The 19,742-nt window shown below is 40.5% G+C and overlaps 1 protein-coding gene across 2 annotated transcripts in view; it reads left to right on the plus strand.

The window, feature by feature from the left end:
• Window positions 1–19,742, plus strand: part of LOC126336375 (sialin-like) — a 207,135-nt gene that overhangs the window by 86,272 nt on the left and 101,121 nt on the right. The window lies entirely within an intron of this gene.

The raw sequence follows: 19,742 nt of genomic DNA on the forward strand, positions 1-19,742 counted from the left end.
CTCCCTCTATGATTTTTACCCTCCACACTGCCCTCCAATGCTAAATTTGTGATCCTTTAATGCCTCAGAACATGGCCTACCAACCGGTCCTTCTTCTTGTCAAGTTGTGCCAAAAAACTCATCTTCTCCCCAATTCTATTCAATACCTACTCGTTGGTAATGTGATCTACCCATCTAATCTTCAGCAATCTTCTGTAGCACCAGATTTCAAAAGCTTCTATTCTCTTCTTGTCCAAACTATTTATCGTCCATGTTTCACTTCCACACATGACTACACTCCATACAAATACTTTCAGAAACGACTTCCTGACACTTAAATCTATACTCGATGTTAACAAATTTCTCTTCTTCAGAAACGCTTTCCTTGCCATTGCCAGTCTGCATTTTATATCCTCTTTACTTCGACCATCATCACTTATTTTGCTCCCCAAATAGCAAAACTCCTTTACTACTTTAAGTGTCTCATTTCCTAATCTAATTCCCTCAGCATCACCCGACTTAATTGACTACATTCTATTATCCTTATTTTGCTTTTGTTGATGTTCATGAGATATCCTCCTTTCAAGACACTGTCCATTCCGTTCAACTGCTCTTCCAAGTCCTTTGCTGTCTCTGGTAGAATTACAATGTCATCAGCGAACCTCAAAGTTTTTATTTCTTCTCCATGGATTTTAATACCTACTCCGAATTTTTCTTTTGTTTCCTTTACTGCTTCCTCAGTATACAGATTGAATAACATCGGGGAGAGGCTGAAACCATGTCTCACTCCCTTCCCAACCACTGCTTCCCTTTCATGCCCCTCAACTTTTATAACTGCTATCTGGTTTCTGTACAAATTGTAAATAGCCTTTCGCTCCCTGTATTTTACCGCTGCCACCTTTAGAATTTGAAAAAGAGTACTCAAGTCAATATTGTCAAAAGCTTTCTCTAAGTCTACAAATGCTAGAAACATAGGTTTGCCTTTCCTTAATCTCTCTTCTAAGATAAGTCGTAAGGTCAGTATTGCCTCACGTGTTTCAATATTTCTGCGGAATCCAAACTGATCTTCCCCAAGGTTGGCTTCTACTAGTTTTTCCATTCGTCTGTAAAGAACTCGCGTTAGTATTTTGCAGCTGTGACTTATTAAACCTATAGTTCGGTAATTTTTACATCTGTCAACACCTGCTTTCTTTGGGATTGGAATTATTATATTCTTCTTGAAGTCTGAGGGTATTTCGCCTGTCTCATACATCTTGCTCACCAGATGGTAGAGTTTTGTCAGGACTGGCTCTCCCTAGGCCGTCAGTAGTTCTAATGGAATGTTGTCTACTCCCGGGGCCTTGTTTCGACTCAGGTCTTTCAGTGCTCTGTCAAACTCTTCACGCGGTATTGTATCTCCCATTTCGTCTTCATCTACATTCTCTTCCATTTCCAGAATATAATATGCGGAAATTGGGATGAGGAATGATGGGATAAAGTTAGGAATACTTGTCCGCTGTTGGTTGATGGGCCAGAGCCGGGTTACGCAAGAGGGAAGTTCCGCCGATATTAACAGATAACGTTTTAATTTGCTTTCGAATGCAGCGTGATTTTCAATCAGTCACGGGTTATCAGGTTTTTTCCCAGGGAGGTATGGCTGAAATGGAGGAGTTGGAGAAAAATTTAGCATTATTCGTAGGAACAGCCAAGATTAATGACCTATCAGATCGTCTGGAATGGTGATAGACAATTGATATGCGAAGAGAGCTTATGGGGACGCCAGTGAGTCAGAACTCTTGAAGAAGACATGTGAAAAACACATCAACCATTTGGTCGTATACAAAGTAAGTGAGCATAGAGCATGGACTGACGCTATCAAACAACCGAACGCTGCACACATATCATTCATGGCTAGCTCGAGACTTCTGCAGTATTCGCCATTTGTGTCATTTTGAATTATGTTACAGTGATGAATTTTCGGCAGGACTAAAGATTGGACTAGTTTCCGTTTGAGTGAAAATATTTTTGTGAATTTGTGAGTTGTAGGCAAAAATATTTCCTGCATGCTGTATCATTTATTTCGTGGTGTTATACGCTCATTCAAGATTCCGCAGAGATCTTTTACTGCTATTTGGTGCCATCAAGGACAAGAGGGAGAAATGGCTCACGAAAATGCTCGCTAATTAACTTTCGGTGTTATATAAGGATCAGCGGTGACTTCTTAGAGTTTAGTTCACGACCTAAATTTTGTACTCGTCGTGATACTGCACAAAGGTCGACATTCGTACCTGATAAGGCAGAAGCAGTGTTCTTACATATGGCGCAAAGCGTAAGAAACAAACAGAAGAGATAGGAAATGAATGTTAAACTACAGTTTGTCTTTCACAGATGAGTTTTCTTTCAACCTTAATATTGTATTCATCTGTCGTGATTGCAATATTTGGTGTGACGAAAACCCGTACTGAGATCTACCTATGTTTTCATTTATTTTAGTTTACAAAACGCACAACCCCATCAGCAGTTCCTCAAACTCACAGCTTCTGTGGGTGTACCTCTCTTGTTCTTTTGAATAAGGTGTTTCTTACCTTTACACACCACAAACAAACACTGTGCGTGATAGTCTTTTTCTTATTGTAAACCACAAGAAGAATAACGCGAGAGTGCGATGAGCGAAAGTATCTCGTAGCCTCAGTGTTTCCAACTTCATACAAGACACAAACAATACAGCGTCATCTTGCAAATATAAGCACAACTGTAGCCATCAAAGCGTCTGCTTGTTAAAGTATATACTAATAAAACAAATTTGATTTCAACTCCAAATAACCTAACGTAAGTTTTATGAATTCCTCATTGCGTGATTTATTTTTATTGGTCCACATGTTTCTGAAATAATCTGTAATTGGTGAATTGTGAGGTCCCAGTACTATTTTGAAAGCTGAATTAGCTTTCGCCTGTTGCTAAAGATCTTAAATTGGCCTCGAGACCATCTGTAGCAGAAATAGCATTCATGATTTAAAGAATGGAACATTGCAACACTTACGAATTCTTTACAATTTGCACGAGGCTTTGCGGGAATTTATTCTCATGATGAAGTACATAATTTGTACATCAACATATTTACCACCCTATTTCAAAATATAATAAAAACTTGCAGAACAAAACAAGAAATCAAGCGTTTGAAGTAGTAGAGATGGAAACAAGACTTTTGTTCTTCAGAATACGTGATATCGGCATTAGCCACGAAAAAAAAAGGTTGGAGGTCACCCTGTGTCATGGATGAATATGAGATGTAATCGTGTCTGTAAAGAGAATCCAAATATTGTGGAATTCAAATACACTCACAATGAGGAAATGGAGTTTCACCAGGTCAGCTTTACAAAAAGGATTAGAGACCGAGTAGCTGAGCTTCATAATATAGTTCTAAAACTGAAATACCCTTCAGGACAACCATTGACTGCTCCAAAGCTAAAAGACCTTAAATCTATACTTCGTCTAATTCCTCCAATATACCATCAATTTTCCAGCAGTTTACCAAGCATCAGCCAAGAAGCAGGAGACTCTAGTGAAGATGACTATGTGTAAGACCATGTTTACGGGATACTTCAAAATAATACTCACTGCATGTAAATAAGTTAGTATTGGTTTGAAACATAACATATTTTGAAGACGTTGTGATTACTTAAACTTGTAAAAGGCTAGTATTAAGACAGTACTGTAAAGAAACAAATAACTTTAAAAATATGTACGAAATTCTGTTTATGAACTACAATAACAAAAATATTTGTAATTAATTATTTGTGCTTCATGTTTGAAAAAGCAATAAATATTCAGAAATATGTATAATGAATGTAATTTACTTCAATTAGAATCCCAAAGTAAATTATCCGATTTACAGTAGCGTCGGGAACTTAAAACTCAATTATCTCAAACCGTGAATTTTGTAGTTGGTTCACTCTAGCGTAATACATACGTATTTTACGTGATATTTCGGAAAATATCCAAAAGAAATTGTCCGATTGCAGTTGACCATAGTAACAACTGCAGGGCAAGAGAGGCAGAGAAACACACACATAAACACCGCATCAAATACCTATGTGAATATTTCCTTTTGATAATGAGAATAAATTCTCGAAAACACCCATATTAAGCGTGAAAAAATACGTAACTAGTGCTGTGTTTCATTATTTAAATAATGAATGAGAACGACACAGTTCCAAGCTTTCCAAAAACGTCGACAATGAATGAAATTAAGAAATGGCATTTCTGAAATAAGGTGCGACTTTCATGATGTCAAACAGAAATGTTTGCTCATTCTCAAATAATTTTCGTTGCTCTTTACGCCCTCGCAGCTCACGAAGCAAATCCTGATGAACACTTCGAGCTTCTCCATTCGCTATCCACGGTTTCACTCACAATCGTTTCCAATTTTCTTTTTTTCAAACATTGCGCTCACCACCAATATATGGTGTTTTAAATTGTTTAGCGTCCGTTCCCTAACAACTAAGACGAAAAATTATACGATCATGTAATAGCTCCAGTGAAGTAGTTTGGTCAAAGAAGTTTTGACAAAGCATGCGTTTGTGTCGGTCGGCTGTTAACACAACATTGCTGACGTCACAGACATGTGCGCTTAGTAAAAGCACGATACTAGTAACCCATGCAAGACTCGAAAACACGGCATCGCGATATTCATTTAGTCTACATAACTCAAACTATGTTTTCAGTGCCTAGAAACCCACACAGAACCCTAAAATCTAGTATCGCAAATTCCACTTGACCTGTTTTGTAGCTAAAACGGAGTCCGCAGAACCAATAACCAACTCACTCAAATCGTAAATTCCATTATATAATTTAAAAACAGTCTTGATCGCAAATTTCTTTTAATCGGCGTGACCGCTTTCAAACCTTAAGGATCATCTTCAAACTCCAGAACGGCAGATGGACTTTCATGGAGCAAGCTGCGACGACTCACGACCAAGAACTCTTTAGTGAGTTCGGCGTCGTGGGTCGGCGCAGCTTACTCCATGAAAGTCCACCCTTCAAATAGAGGTTCCACAATCTTGATGATGTCACAGGTCAAAGCAGCCAGGTAGTTCCGCAACTTTGTGTTTTGCCCAAATGTCACTGACAGCCCCTCACAAGCTGCTGGTTCTGATCGCATGCGAATCGTGCTTATAATATATTGATCGAACTGTTTTGAAAGGAAGAAGTGCTGAAAACATACAGAAACAAAAATTAATAGAATGCCAAAATGAAAAACAAATAGAATGTTATTATGCTGTAAATCGGACGATTTTTTTCATGTTTGAATGATCTTTGAGCCATTTGACTGTACAAACTTTTTTATGTGACACTGACGAGCCAAAACATAATAACCACCTGCTTAATAACTAGTTGGCCCATCTTACGATCACAGAACGTTACCGGCTCTGCGTATCATGGATTCGATAGTTTGTTGGTAGGTCTGTGGAGGTACGTCACATGTCTCCCTCGAAGGAAACGGTCTATTGACACACAGTCAACGTGGGTTTAGAAAACATCGTTCCTGTGAAACACAACAAGCTCTTTATTCACATGAAGTGCTGAGTGCTACTGACAAGGGATTTCAGATCGATTCCGTATCCCTGGATTTCCAGAAGGCTTTTGACACTGTACCACATTAGCGGTTCGTAGTAAAATTGCGTGTTTATGGAATATCGTCTCAGTTATGTGACTGGATTTGCATTTTCCTGTCAGAGAGGTCACAGTTTGTAGTAATTGACGGAAAGTCATCGCGTAAAATAGAACTATTTTCAGGAGTTCCTCAAGGTAGTGTTATTGGCCCTTTGCTGTTCCTTATCCACATAAACGATTTGGAGGAAATCTGAGCAGCCGTCTTCGGTTGTTTGCAGATAACGCTGTCGTTTATCGACTAATAAAGTCATCAGAAGATAAAAAAAACTGCAAAACCATTTAGAAAAAATATCTGAATGGTGCGAAAAGTCGCAGTTGACCCTAAATAACGAAAAGTGTGAGGTCGTCCACATGTGTGCTGAAAGGAATTCGTTAAACTTCGGTTGCACGATAAATCATTCAAATCTAAGAGCCGTAAATTCAACTAAATACCTAGGTATTACAATTACGAACAACTTAAATTGGAAAGAACACATAGAAAATGTTGTTGGGAAGGCTAACCAAAGACAGCCTTTTTTAGCAAGACACTTAGAAAATGTAACAGACCTACTAAGGAGACTGCCTACACTACGCTTGTCCGTCCTCTTTTAGAATACTGCTGCGCGGTGTGGGATCCTTACCAGATACGACTGACGGGGTACATCGAAAAAGTTCCAAGAAAGGCAGCACGTTTTGCATTATCGCGAAATATGGGAGAGTGTGTTACAGAAATAATACAGGATTTGGGATGGACATCATTAAAAGAAAGGCGTTTTTCATTGCGACGGAATCTTCTCTCACGAAATTCCAATCACCAACTTTCTCCTCCGAGTGCGAAAATATTTTGTTGACAGCGTCGTACATAGGGAGGAACGATCACCACGATAAAATAAGGGAAATCAGAGCTCGTACGGAAAGATACAGGTGTTCATTCTTTCCTCGCGCTATACGAGATTGAAATAATAGAGAATTGTAAAGGTGGTTCGATGAACCCTCTGCCAGGCACCTGAATGTGATTTGCAGGATATCCATGTAGATGTAGATGTACATGACGCTGAAGTAATGTAATTTCCTCAGACAGCGGGCCACTGATTTGTGTGCGCGGTGATGGCGCCTGATTGCGACCCAAATGATTCCAATTGGATTCACATCAAGCGAATTTCGTGGCCAAGACATCAACGTGAGTACACTACCATACTCCTCAAACCTGTAGCACGGTTTTGACTTTTGAGACGCGGACAATTATCCTGCTGGAAGATGACGTCACCAGTGGGGTAGACATCAAGCATAAAGGAGTGCAGTTGGTCCACAGCTGCCAGTGTGTCGCCCATTACTACCACAGGTCCCACGCCAGCGCAGCAGAATGTCTCCCATAGCATAACACTGCGCCAAACAAGCTGCGTCCTTCGCGCGGTGCACATTTCGAACCGCTGTTCGCGTGGATAGCGGCGTTTATGGAGGTGACCATCGACCTGCTGTAGCAAAAACGTGATTCATCCGATGAGGCGACACGTTTCCATTGATCCGTGATTCAGTGTGTAACCTTCCTATATATATATATAAGATGTGTAACATTCCCGAACAGAAAATAAAATATAAAAATAATTAAATTTGTATAATTTAATTCTGACATAAGGAAACTGATAAACCTTAATTCATGAAGAACTGGTAAATTTTGACGTAAGCAGCGCTACGTCATGGCCCTGTGAAATCAATCTGAATCTGTCCGTGAGAAATAAACTGAAAAGTTCTTACCTCGTGATGGTGTCGCCGGATAAGGCTGTCTATATATCTGCTCGTAAACGGCACAGCTTAGTGCAATGCTAGCCTATCCACTAATACTTGATAACATTTGTCTGAGATCTGAATTATTAGAAAAACTGGCTTTACTTAGTGACACAGCTGATTTCCAACAGGCAAGCAACACTGCGTGAAATAACCGCAGAAATCAAAGTGGGGCGTACGGTGAACGTAGCCCATAGGAGAGTGCGGCGAAATATTTCACATCAGCTGTAGAGCCTTCTTCCTTGATTTTTTTCCTTACACCTTCCAAATATACCACGATAAATTCGCAATTTCCAGCTCATCAATTTTATAGGCTACTTTGAAACCACTGCCATTTTGACAGTTAGCTTCATTCCGCCAACAAAGCTCACTGGGTGGCTAGCATATAATGGATGATACAAATTTGATGCTGAAAGGTGGAATATTATCCTATTTCGTATGAATGCTGTGACAGCATTTATGAAATTTTTGTGATATTTACACAAACATACATTACGAGGTAGTTTGCTGCTTAATTGAACGTGTGGTGACTGCACGTCTGCAAACTTAGATTTCCCGATTTGAACTACAGGCTATTCCTATTTGAATACCTCATATGTTTCCATCATGGACATGACTAAGTGATGAGTGTGAACTGATTTTTTCTCATTATTTTCTCTGATCACTATTGTGTCCTCCCTGCCTGGTTACTGGCAACTGATGTCATACCAGTAGAAACTAATTACCAAGTCGCTAGTTTCAGAACTAAGTTCTCTATTTTGTGAACTACTGCCATGACTGGGTCTGTCAGGCTTTCCATCTGATGAATTTCCACACAAGTCACTGAACAGCTCAAGAACAACTACGACTTTTCGTCGTGGTGACAGTGGCAAGAAACGATCAGCTCGAGCCATGCCTTTACATGGAGCACTATGTGACCTATTCGGCGAAAAACTAGCTTTACCATGTTGCTGATTTTGCATCTTATGTTGCGCTATGTTTTCTAATTCTCTCCTTAGTTTTAGATATTCTTTCTTCTAATGTTGTTGTTGTGGTCTTCAGTCCTGAGACTGGTTTGATCCAGCTCTCCATGCTACCCTCTCCCGTGCAAGCTTCTTCATCTCCCAGTACTTACTGCATCCTACATCCCTCTGAATCTGCTTAGTGTATTCATCTCTAGATCTCCCTCTACGATTTTTACCCTCCACGCTGCCCTCCAGTGCTAAATTTCTGATCCCTTGATGCCTCAGAACATGTGCTACCAACCGAACCCTTCTTCTGGTCAAGTTGTGCCACAAACTTCTCTTCTCCTCATTCCTATTCAATACTTCCTCACTAGTTATGTGATCTACCCATCTAATCTTCAGCATTCTTCTGTAGCACCACATTTCGAAAGCTTCTATTCTCTTCTTGTCCAAACTATTTGTCGTCCATGTTTCACTTCCACACATGTCTACACTCCATACAAATACTTTCAGAAACGACTTCCTGACACTTAAATCTATACTCGATGTTAACAAATTTCTCTTCTTCAGAAACGTTTTCCTTGCCATTGCCAGTCTGCATTTTATATCTTCTCTACTTCCACCATCATCAGTTATTTTGCTCCCCAAATAACAAAACTCCTTTACTACTTTAAGTGTCTCATTTCCTAATCTAATTCCCTCAGCATCACCCGACTTAATTCGACTACATTCCATTATCCTTATTTTGCTTTTGTTGATGTTCATGAGATATCCTCCTTTCAAGACACTGTCCATTCCGTTCAACTGCTCTTCCAAGTCCTTTGCTGTCTCTGGTAGAATTACAATGTCATCGGCGACCCTCAAAGTTTTTATTTCTTCTCCATGGATTTTAATACCTACTCCGAATTTTTCTTTTGTTTCCTTTACTGCTTGCTCAATATACAGACTGAATAACATCGGGGAGACGCTACAACCCTGTCTCACTCCCTTGCCAACCACTGCTTGCCTTTCATGCCCCTCGACTCTTATAACTGCAATCTGGCTTCTGAACAAATTGTAAATAGCCTTTCGCTCCCTATATTTTACCCCTGCTACCTTTAGAATTTAAAAGAGAGTATTCCAGTCAACATTGTCAAAAGCTTTCTCTAAGTCTACAAATGGCAGAAACGTAGGTTTGCCTTTCCTTAATCTTTCTTCTAAGATAAGTCATAAGGTCAGTATTGCCTCACGTGTTCCAATATTTCTAAGAAAGTCATATGGTCAGTATTGCCTCACGTGTGCCAATATTTCTACGCAACCCAAACTGATCCCCGAGGTCGGCTTCTACCACTTTTTCCATTCGTCTGTAAAGAATTCGTGTTAGTGTTTTGCAGCTGTGACATATTAAACTGATAGTTCGGTAATTTTCACGTCTGTCAACACCTCCTTTTTTGGGACTGGAATTATTATATTCTTCTTGAAGTCTGAGGATATTTCGCCTGGCTCACACATCTTGCTCATCAGATGGTAGAGTTTTATCAGGACTGGTTCTCCCAAGGCTGTCAGCAGTTCTAATGGCATGTTGGCTACTCCTGGTGCCTTGTTTCGACTCAGGTCTTCCAGTGCTCTGTCAAACTCTTCACGCTGTATCGTATCTCCCATTTCATCTTCATCTACATCCTCTTCCATTTCCATAATATTGTCCTCAAGAACATCGCCCTTGTATAGACCCTCTATATACTCCTTCCACCTTTCTGCTTTCCCTTTTTTGCTTAGAACTGGGTTTCCAACTGAGCTCTTGATATTCATACAAGTGGTTCTCTTGTCTGCTTTATTCTAATAAGGCATTGTTTTTATGGACTCAAATGCAGAAACTTTTTTTAATATTTCTGTTGACTTATTCTAGCTTCTTCTTAAATTCTTCATATTTTTCCTCATTCTTTAACTTTCCCTACCTCCTTTTCTGTCTTTCTGCTGCTGTTAAAGGTATAATGTTCTTTTAGCATTAAAAAAAGTATAACTGTGACTCAGAGACGTGACTCACGGTGGACATTTAATTTTCTGTGTTTACGATATTGGTTCAAATTGGGAATTTTTTTTATAGTGATATCAGTTACACATTCACACGAAGTAAATTTCTGAGCAAGATGAAGTTAGCTCTAACATTCCTTGTAATAAAAAAAAAAAGTTAGTGTTCTTGTATTATGTTATTTATCCTTACTTGTAATTTCCCTAATTTACATGCTTAGGATATATTACAGTAATATAAATAGTAATATACTAATTCTTACCTGCCAATTAGTTGAAATCAAAGCCCAGAATCTCCAGTAATTCACACTGCCCTCACATGAAAAACGAATGGCCGTAAAATGGTTCAAATGGCTCGGAGCACTATGGGACTTCACTCCTGAGGTCATCAGTCCCCCAGAACTTAGAACTACTTAAACCTAAGTAACCTAAGGACAGCACACACATCTATGCCCGCGGCAGGATTCTAACCTGCGACCGTAGCAGTCGCGCGGTTCTAGACTGTAGCGCCTAGAACCACTCGGCCACACCGGCCGGCAAACCGTATAAAAATGGCTTCAAATTATGGAGGGAAAGCATACAGAAAAAAAGTCCAGCGTTTTCAAACAATATGTAAGAAGTACCAAATTTTAGGCTTTTAAAAATCATTAGTGTGCACTTAAAATAATTTTGTGATTGACAGTTTGTCTGAGGTGCTGGGAAGAAGGATTTCCAACCCGTAGACAGAGGCCACGTGCTCATGCGATCCCAGTTGGCGCCCACAAAGAGAAAGTATCCCCTGTGTCAGGCTTTGCTTGCCTCTTCCCTCCACTTTGAGCCTGCGTCACGTGGCCAGCCTCTCAAACGCAGCGAACACGTGTAGCCTAAGAAACAGCTGCGATTCGCTGCAGCCTGCCCCCACTACGCGACTCACTGAATCGTCAATTACAAATTTTCTCTAATCGAAGTATGCCTTATCTCAACGTACTAAGTTTAGGATCACCAAACGACATAATTTTCTTAACCTGAGATTGAAGCTCACACTTGTGTCCTTGTTCGCTTACAAATTTATTTTTGGATAGGTTCCACAAATTTTCTATATTTGCTGCCCAGATATGTTTCCCTGAACCAACCACAGGCATGATGTTAAAGCCGTTAAAGACGTGGTACGTCATTTTCAACGGAATACATGTAACATGCATATAGTAATGCATTCTGTACTAAACGCGAAGTAAATAAACGTTATGTAAAAATTTGTAATATAACTGTATTCCTCTGTAACATTGTTTTCAAGAAAATCACGAAATCACGTCACAGTGCAGTTGTATTATGCATACGTTCACGTTGTGCACATCAATTTTGCAGAATTAAAGTTCCTTTCAACACCCACACCTCCCTAACGAAGCATTTGCGGACCTATGTTCATATAACATTTTTTGTTCAGAATTACTTACACCACCACTGTTTAAAATATTGACCTTTCCTCCTCAAACACCCTATATACATGGTGGTCCATTGGTAGTGACCGGGCCAAATATCTCACGAAATAAGCATCAAACGGAAAAACTGCAAAGAACGAAACTGGTCTAGCTTGAAGGGGGAAACCAGATGGCGCTATGGTTGGCCTGACCCACTAGATCGCACTGCCACAGGTCAAACGGATATCAACTGCGTTTTTTTTAAATAGGAACCCCCATTTTTTATTACATATTCATGTAGTACGTAAAGAAATATGAATGTTTTAGTTGGACAACTTTTTTCGCTTTGTGATTGATGACGTTGTAATAGTCACAAACATATGGCTCACAATTTTAGACGAACAGTTGGTAACAGGTAGGTTTTTTTAAATTAAAATACAGAACGTAGGTACGTTTGAACATTTTATTTCGGTTGTTCCAACGTGATACATGTACCTTTGTGAACTTATCATTTCTGAGAACGCATGGTGTTACAGCGTGATTACATGTAAATACCACATTAATGCAATAAATGCTCAAAATGATGTCCGTCAACATCAACGCATTTGCCAATACGTGTGACGACATTCCTCTCAACAGCGAGTAGTTTGCCTTCCGTGATGTTCGCACATGGATTGACAATGCGCTGACGCATGTTGTCAGGCGTTGTCGATGGGTCACGCTAGCAAATATCCTTCAACTTTCTCCACATAAAGAAATCCGGGAATGTCAGATCCGGTGAACGTGCGGGCCGTGGTATGATCTTTCGACGACCAATCCACCTGTCATGAAATATGCTATGCAATACCGCTTCAACCGCACGCGAGCTATGTGCCGGACATCCATCATGTTGGAAGATCATCGTCATTCTGTCATGCAGTGAAACATCTTGTAGTAACATCGGTAGAACATTACGTAGGAAATCAGCATACATTGCACCATGTAGATTGCCATCGATAAAACGGAGGCCAATTATCCTTCCTCCCATAATGCCGCACCATACATTAACCCGTCAAGGTGGCTGATGTTCCACTTGTCGCAGCCATCGTGGATTTTCCGTCGCCCAATAGTGCATATTATGCCGGTTTACGTTACCGCTGTTGGTGAATGACGCTTCGTCGCTAAATAGAACGCGTGCAAAATATCTGTCATCGTCCCGTAATTTCTCTTGTGCCCAGTGGCAGAACTGTACACGACATTCAAAGTCGTCGCTATGCAATTCCTGGTACATATAAATATGGTACGGGTGCATCGAAGTTGATGTAGCATTCTGAACACCGACGTTTTTGAGAGTCCCGATTCTCGCACAATTTGCCTGCTACTGATGTGCGGATTAGCCGCGACAGGAGCTAAAACATCTACTTGGGCATCATCATTTGTTGCAGGTCGCGGTTGACGTTTCACATGTGGCTGAACACTTCCTGTTTCCTTAAATAACGCAACTATCCGGCGAACGGTCCGGACACTTGGATGATGTCGTCCAGGATACCGAGCAGCGTACATAGCACATGCCCGTTGGGCATTTTATCACAATAGCCATACATCAACATGATATGGAACTTTTCCGCAATTGGTAAACGGCCCATCTTAACACGGGTAATGTATCACGAAGCAAATACCGTCCGCACTGGCGGAATGTTACGTGATACCACGTACTTACACGTTTGTGACTATTGCAGCGCCATCTATCACAAAGCGAAAAAAGTGATCCAACTAAAATATTCATATTTCTTTACACACTACACGAATATGTAATAAAAATGGGGGTTCCTATTTAAAATCACGCAGTTGATATCCGTTTGACCTATGGCAGCGCCATCTAGCGGGCCAACCCATAGAGCCATCTGGTTTCCCCCTTCAAGCTAGACAAGTTTCGTTCTTCTTAGTTATATATATATATATATATATATATATATATATATATATATATATATATATATATATGTGTGTGTGTGTGTGTGTGTGTGTGTGTGTGTGCGCGCGCAATCACAGTTACTCTTACCGTTTCCCAATTTCCACTTTGCCTTCACTGCGAATCTGCACTTGAAACCAGCACTATCTTACTGTTCACAAATGTAGAAACAAGATGCGAACTGTTGATGTGTTGTGGGAGAGAGGTTTTAATCGGTGGCCGTGTCATTATCAAAAACAGAGCTCTTTCATCCAAAATAATTAATTTTCCTTTTGCAGATTTACATGCTTACGTTTTCCCAGTGCTTTCTGATAACGCTGGCATTGTTTAGCAACACTGGGACACAGGAAGTCCAAATGTATTGCGTGCAGTTTCACCACCGATTGCAAAAGCGACTTTTGCCTTGTATGCACAAAACAAATTTGTAGCATCGTCAGGTTTTACATCCAGATCTCTATTATTAAAAATAAGCTTCAAATATTGATACAAACCCTTGATTAGTAAACGTTTGCGCACACTAACCCCACCACTAACGAAATAGTAAAACAGCGATGGTGATTCTTGAGTGAAAATGTGTCCTAAATGTAGTGCATAATGTCTTTGACCAGAATTAAAAGCCGGGCCGGGGTGGCCGAGCGGTTCTAGTCGCTATAGTCTGGAACCACGCGACCGCAACGTCGCAGGTTCGAATCCTGCCTCGGGCATGGATGCGTGTGATGTCCTTAGGTTAGTTAGGTCTAAGTAGTTCCAAGTTCCAGGGGACTGTTGACCTAAGAAGTTAAGTGCCATAGTGCTCAGACCCATTTCAACCAAAGTTAAAAATTCCATCTAATCTCAATACATCATCTTCACACAATATTACTGTGCGGACAATCATTCCTGCTACTGAATGTACTTGTCGTTCATGTAAGTGTATACACTGATCTGGGTCACTTACTTGGCTCCCAAGTTCATTATATTAATACAATCGACGTTGTAAACTGAACACGCTGATGGATTCAGTATAAATTGACAGTCCATGTTAGCTGCTTTAATTCCAACACTTCTTTGAAAAACGGATTAACCTTGACACATTTGCGGCGTCTTTGTAAATATATTTTGGGCCGTTTATATGGAGATCTGACTGCTAATATGTATTGGTCGAAGTTCTTCAGATGATGCAAAGTCCTCATCAAATGTGAAATGTGCCGAAATGTTTACTAAGTCGTCCAGTAATTTCTTTTACTCTTTTTCCCATTTTTAAAATTTTTCTGTCGTCTTCGAGGGGTATAAGAAGATGGTATCTGTTCATCGCTGACCATACAGCTCTCTTAGAATGAAATGATAATTAAATCAAGCCCCTAAGCTGTCGACAGGCGTTGATATACATCAGCGGGGACAGTTGAAAATGTGCTTCCCGACAGGGACTCGAACCCGGGATCTCCTGCTTACGTGGCAGACACACTATCCAACAAGCCTCCGAGGGCACATATTTTCAAACGTCTCCGTTGACTTATATCAACGCTTGAAAGCAGCTAGGGGTAAAGTCCATAACTCGCGAACTAATTGACGGAGTTCTCTCATTTTTGGTGAAAGTGTAGCTTAAAGTCCAACTTAAAGATATCACTGTAGGTGTTCGAAATGGTCACCATTAACATCCACACACAAATGATGCCGCCGAACTGCAGCACGAACTACTGACTGCAACGTCTTCAGTTGGATATTTGCACATGAATGTACAATGAATTCTCGAAGTTCATCCAGTGTGCGTGGCTTTTGTCGATAAACGACGTCCTTTAGTGTTCCCCACTGGTAAAAGTCCAGAGGAGTTAGATCTGAGGAACGTGGAGGATACTCCACAGCACCTCTACGGCCTATCCATCTTCCTGGTAGATTTTCGTCGAGATACGCCCGAACAGGATTTCGGTATTGGGCTGGGGCACCATCTTGTTGAAAGTAAACTCTTTCGTCCGCATACAAGTCTCGGATGGCAGGTAAAATGGATGTCTGAAGCTTCTGAATGTACACCTCACTGGTAACTGTATCGTCAAAGAAGAATGGCCCAATCAAGCCTCGGTAAGACAACCCACACCACACATTTTCTCCTGGCAAATTCACGGTTTTGTCTACATGGACGTTCAGATTTTCGGCGGCCCAGTAGATGCAATTGTGGCGATTTACTGTACTTTTGAGTTTGAACTGTGCCTCATCAGACCACACAATCATGTCTGGAAACTCTTCATCGTTGCGCACCATGTTAGTAAACGACTCGCAGTACTCCATTCTTCGATCTGGGTCGTCCTCGTTCATTGCGTGTAGCAATCGTGGGATGTAGCACTTCCACTTTGCTGTCTTCAAACTTCGCCGAACACTTGAGCGACTCACTCCAGTTTCACGGGCACACTGTCTCACAGACTTCTGTGGTAAGCGAGTGAATTGTTGTAACACAGGACGGGAGTTAGCTGGACTTGTTACTGTTACAGGTCGTCCAGATCGTTGTTTGTGTACATCTTTAATACAGCCTTCGGCTTCAAATTTGTCTCGAACACGACGAATCGTTAAGCGTGTCGGTGGCTCTGTTTCGAATGTAAGCCTTGCGCCAGCCATGTTTAGTCGAGTAACTAGGTGCAACTAAGAACAAAACACTGACCATCTGGCGACTGTCATCTGACAAAACAAAAAAAACGCAATACAACGCTTGTGTGGCGATTGCCGGAACTACAGACTGTTACACTACCAAAGATGAGACAACTCCGTCAGTTAGTTTGCCAGTTATGGACTTTTAAACAGTGGATACATTTTTTGGACCCCTCTGCATATATATATATATATATATATATATATATATATATATATATATATATATATAAGGCTCACCGGCCATTTGATCATCTTCTTCTCCTGTGCGGATGCACAAACAGTGCCCGAACTCGTATGGGAATAGCCAAAAAGCCGCAAGTAACAGCAGGAGATCTCGAGTTTGAGTCCCGGCTGAGGCACACATTTTCGGACCTGTCCGAAAGAATTATATATATAATGGATAATTAATCTTGCCGCATTGCTCTTCTATTATATCGACGTGTTTCGGATTTCATTATCTGAGGGCAATACAGTTTTATTCTAAATTTCCGTTTCATTCCACCATAAACCTTAACAGAAGCTAATTCTTGCCAATTATCGCTATAAACCAATGATGGCGGGTACTTGCCCTAATCAGGTGCCGTTGTTACGACGACGTCCTGCTCATTATCAAGTGAAGTTTTTGCATTTGCAGGGAGTTATAGGTTCATCTTGTAACTCACCAAGTTCATAAGTGCATTCATTGTTGTCTGTACAATTGGTATCGGTATCAACTTCGTCGTTATATGTCCGTTTATCATCATAATATTCCTAATTCTTAAACAATTCCATCTAGACTACATATTTCGCTGCTTCTCTCACCTTTGCGGGTCGAACACGTTCGTTCCGGCCATGTTTAAAACACATTTTTCTCTTCAGGAGATTTGTCGTTACGCGACTGTCAGATGGAAGCCGTGGAAAGGCTGATGCCATCGTGTTTACATCGACTGGAATATTGACTACATTTTCTACAAATCCATATTGGAAACAGACCTTGACCACATCTAACTAACTTAAGAAATATGTGTCGCGGTGACACAGTACATTCTTCGAGATGTGTAAGTTGTTGCAAAATGTCTGGAATTTCGGTATGTCACTAAAGGCCGTGGCATTTTACCATCTTTTAGGTATTAAGACACGTGTAACAAAAATAACCGCAGGCAGCAGACATATTGATTACAAATATGTTCTCTAAGTTTTGTTCTGAAAAAATATTAGGCAGCTGATTCTTTCTCATAACCCTAAGAGAAGGTGTGTGCCACAAACGACCGCAACAGGAACAGGTATTCGTGTAACCATCAACAATATTTTCAAAAAACTGTTATAAGAGTTTTTTTTGTTCGAAGACCTCGTGTCTCTTTCTCATGGTCAACGTAATTTGAATCTTGTCTACGTAGTTGACGTTCAGTTGTATTACGCATTTGTTCTTCGTCCCTGCATACAAAGATCCTCTCGTAATACAAGCCATGCGGACTTCGTCACGAACATGTAATTTTCTCGTCATAGCGGATTCTTGCGTAATAGGTCTACACGTCGTGCGGCATTACGAACACGTTCAGTCTCTCTGTATACAGGGTCCTTGCGTAATGTACGCCCTGCGGCCTTGTCGACAGCAAGTTCATTCTCTTTTATACAGGGTCCCACGCAGTACACGTCATGCAGACTTGTCACGAGCACGTTCATTCCCCCTGTCTACAGGATGCTCGCATGTCGTGCAGCTGCATTACTCGCCCGATGATTTTGACGCTTATTTCTAGATATTTGTAATCTCTTTGATAGTCTGTTCCTTATTTGAACGTGTTATATCCTTTTGATGTGCCTTCCTATATTCCTGAATACCTTCATACACTTGTTCCGAACAAGAATTTTCAAGTTTTTGTGGGCGACAACTTTTATTACGTCTTCGGCGGCCCTCTGCCTTCGGATTTTGTATTTTATTTGCGGGATTTTTCTGAATATTGTTGACTGGACTATTTGTTGACTTTGTACTTTACTGGCGAACAAAAATCATATGTCCCAACGGCAGATTGCCCGAAAAAAGTAAACGCTTTATTGGATATTCTTCCATGCCTAATACACCACATAGAATACTCGCATCACGTTGATACTCTTCAAACAAATATCCTACTGTCTTCACCGTAGCAGCGTCGTTCGTACTCTTGATGTCAACGGAAACTGTCTTCCTGAACATTGATTAATATAAACTTATCCCCCAACTCTTGTAGTTCTTAGAAACTGGGTTTGTTGAATAGTGACAGAATTATAAATTGAGAAACCTATAGCCTGAAATAAGCATCTGCCATCGGGCGGCTTCGAAATTACATTGTGCAAGATGGATCTGCACTAATGGTTAAATTGACTGTAGCAGCTACATTTTAAAGGGTATCGATTTGTGGTAAGTTTTTAAATACAAAGAAAATAGAATTATTAGTAAATTAAACGTATAATACAGCGCATAAGCTTGTCTGCTCAGAATTCGGCGAGGACCAACGTATTACGATTTTTTGAAATAAATCACTGCCCGCATCTCGTGGTCGTGCGGTGGCGTTCTCGCTTCCCACGCCCAGGTTCCCGGATTCGATTCCCGGCGGGGTCAGGGATTTTCTCTGCCTCGTGATGGCTGGGTGTTGTGTGATGTCCTGCTACGGTCACAGGTTCGAATCCTGCCTCGAGCATGGATGTGTGTGATGTCTTTAGATTAGTTAGGTTTAAGTAGTTCTAAGTTCTAAGGGACTGATGACCTAAGATGTTAAGTCCCATAGTGCTCAGAGCCATTTGAACCATTTTTTGAAATAAATCACTGATTTCTAAGAATAATACACTTACGCAAAGTAAACATAATGTATCTCTCATATCATATTTCTCCCTTTTATAAGGTCTGCTACACTCAAATCACTTTAAGCTGACTCGCAGATCATCATACAAATCCCTTATAATACCACTAAAGTCTCAACTACAAATGACAGTTACCACAAGTTAACTTCAACGCAAGTACATTCCTCCGACATATTACAGTAATGCGCCCCTTAAAACGCTCACTATCGTCAAGACAATTACGAGTAAATTCATTTCGCGTGTTATAATTAAAAATTAATAATTTTCGTATTTTTTTCTTGCACTCTACTTGTACTGTAAAACATCACTTCTTTCCTAATTTCATGAGTCTTCACTGGAAAGCAGCGTACAAGTTTTCATCGGTGAGTTTTCGAGTACCAAAATATGTGGTGTAAACGTCCGTATCTTTTGATTGCATTGACTTACAAGCTTACAATTTTTGCGCTGCCGAGAGACCATAGACCTTAATATGTGACAAATTTGAACTCGATACGTCTAACTCGTACCTGAGAAAAAAGGTTCTTGACAGACAGACAGACAACAAAACGATCCTAAAGGTGTTCCGTTTTTACAGATTGAGGGACAGAACCCTAAAAATTATGTAACTTAATTAAA

Source organism: Schistocerca gregaria, chromosome 2, assembly GCF_023897955.1.
Source record: "Schistocerca gregaria isolate iqSchGreg1 chromosome 2, iqSchGreg1.2, whole genome shotgun sequence".
NCBI classification, from domain to species: domain Eukaryota; kingdom Metazoa; phylum Arthropoda; class Insecta; order Orthoptera; family Acrididae; genus Schistocerca; species Schistocerca gregaria.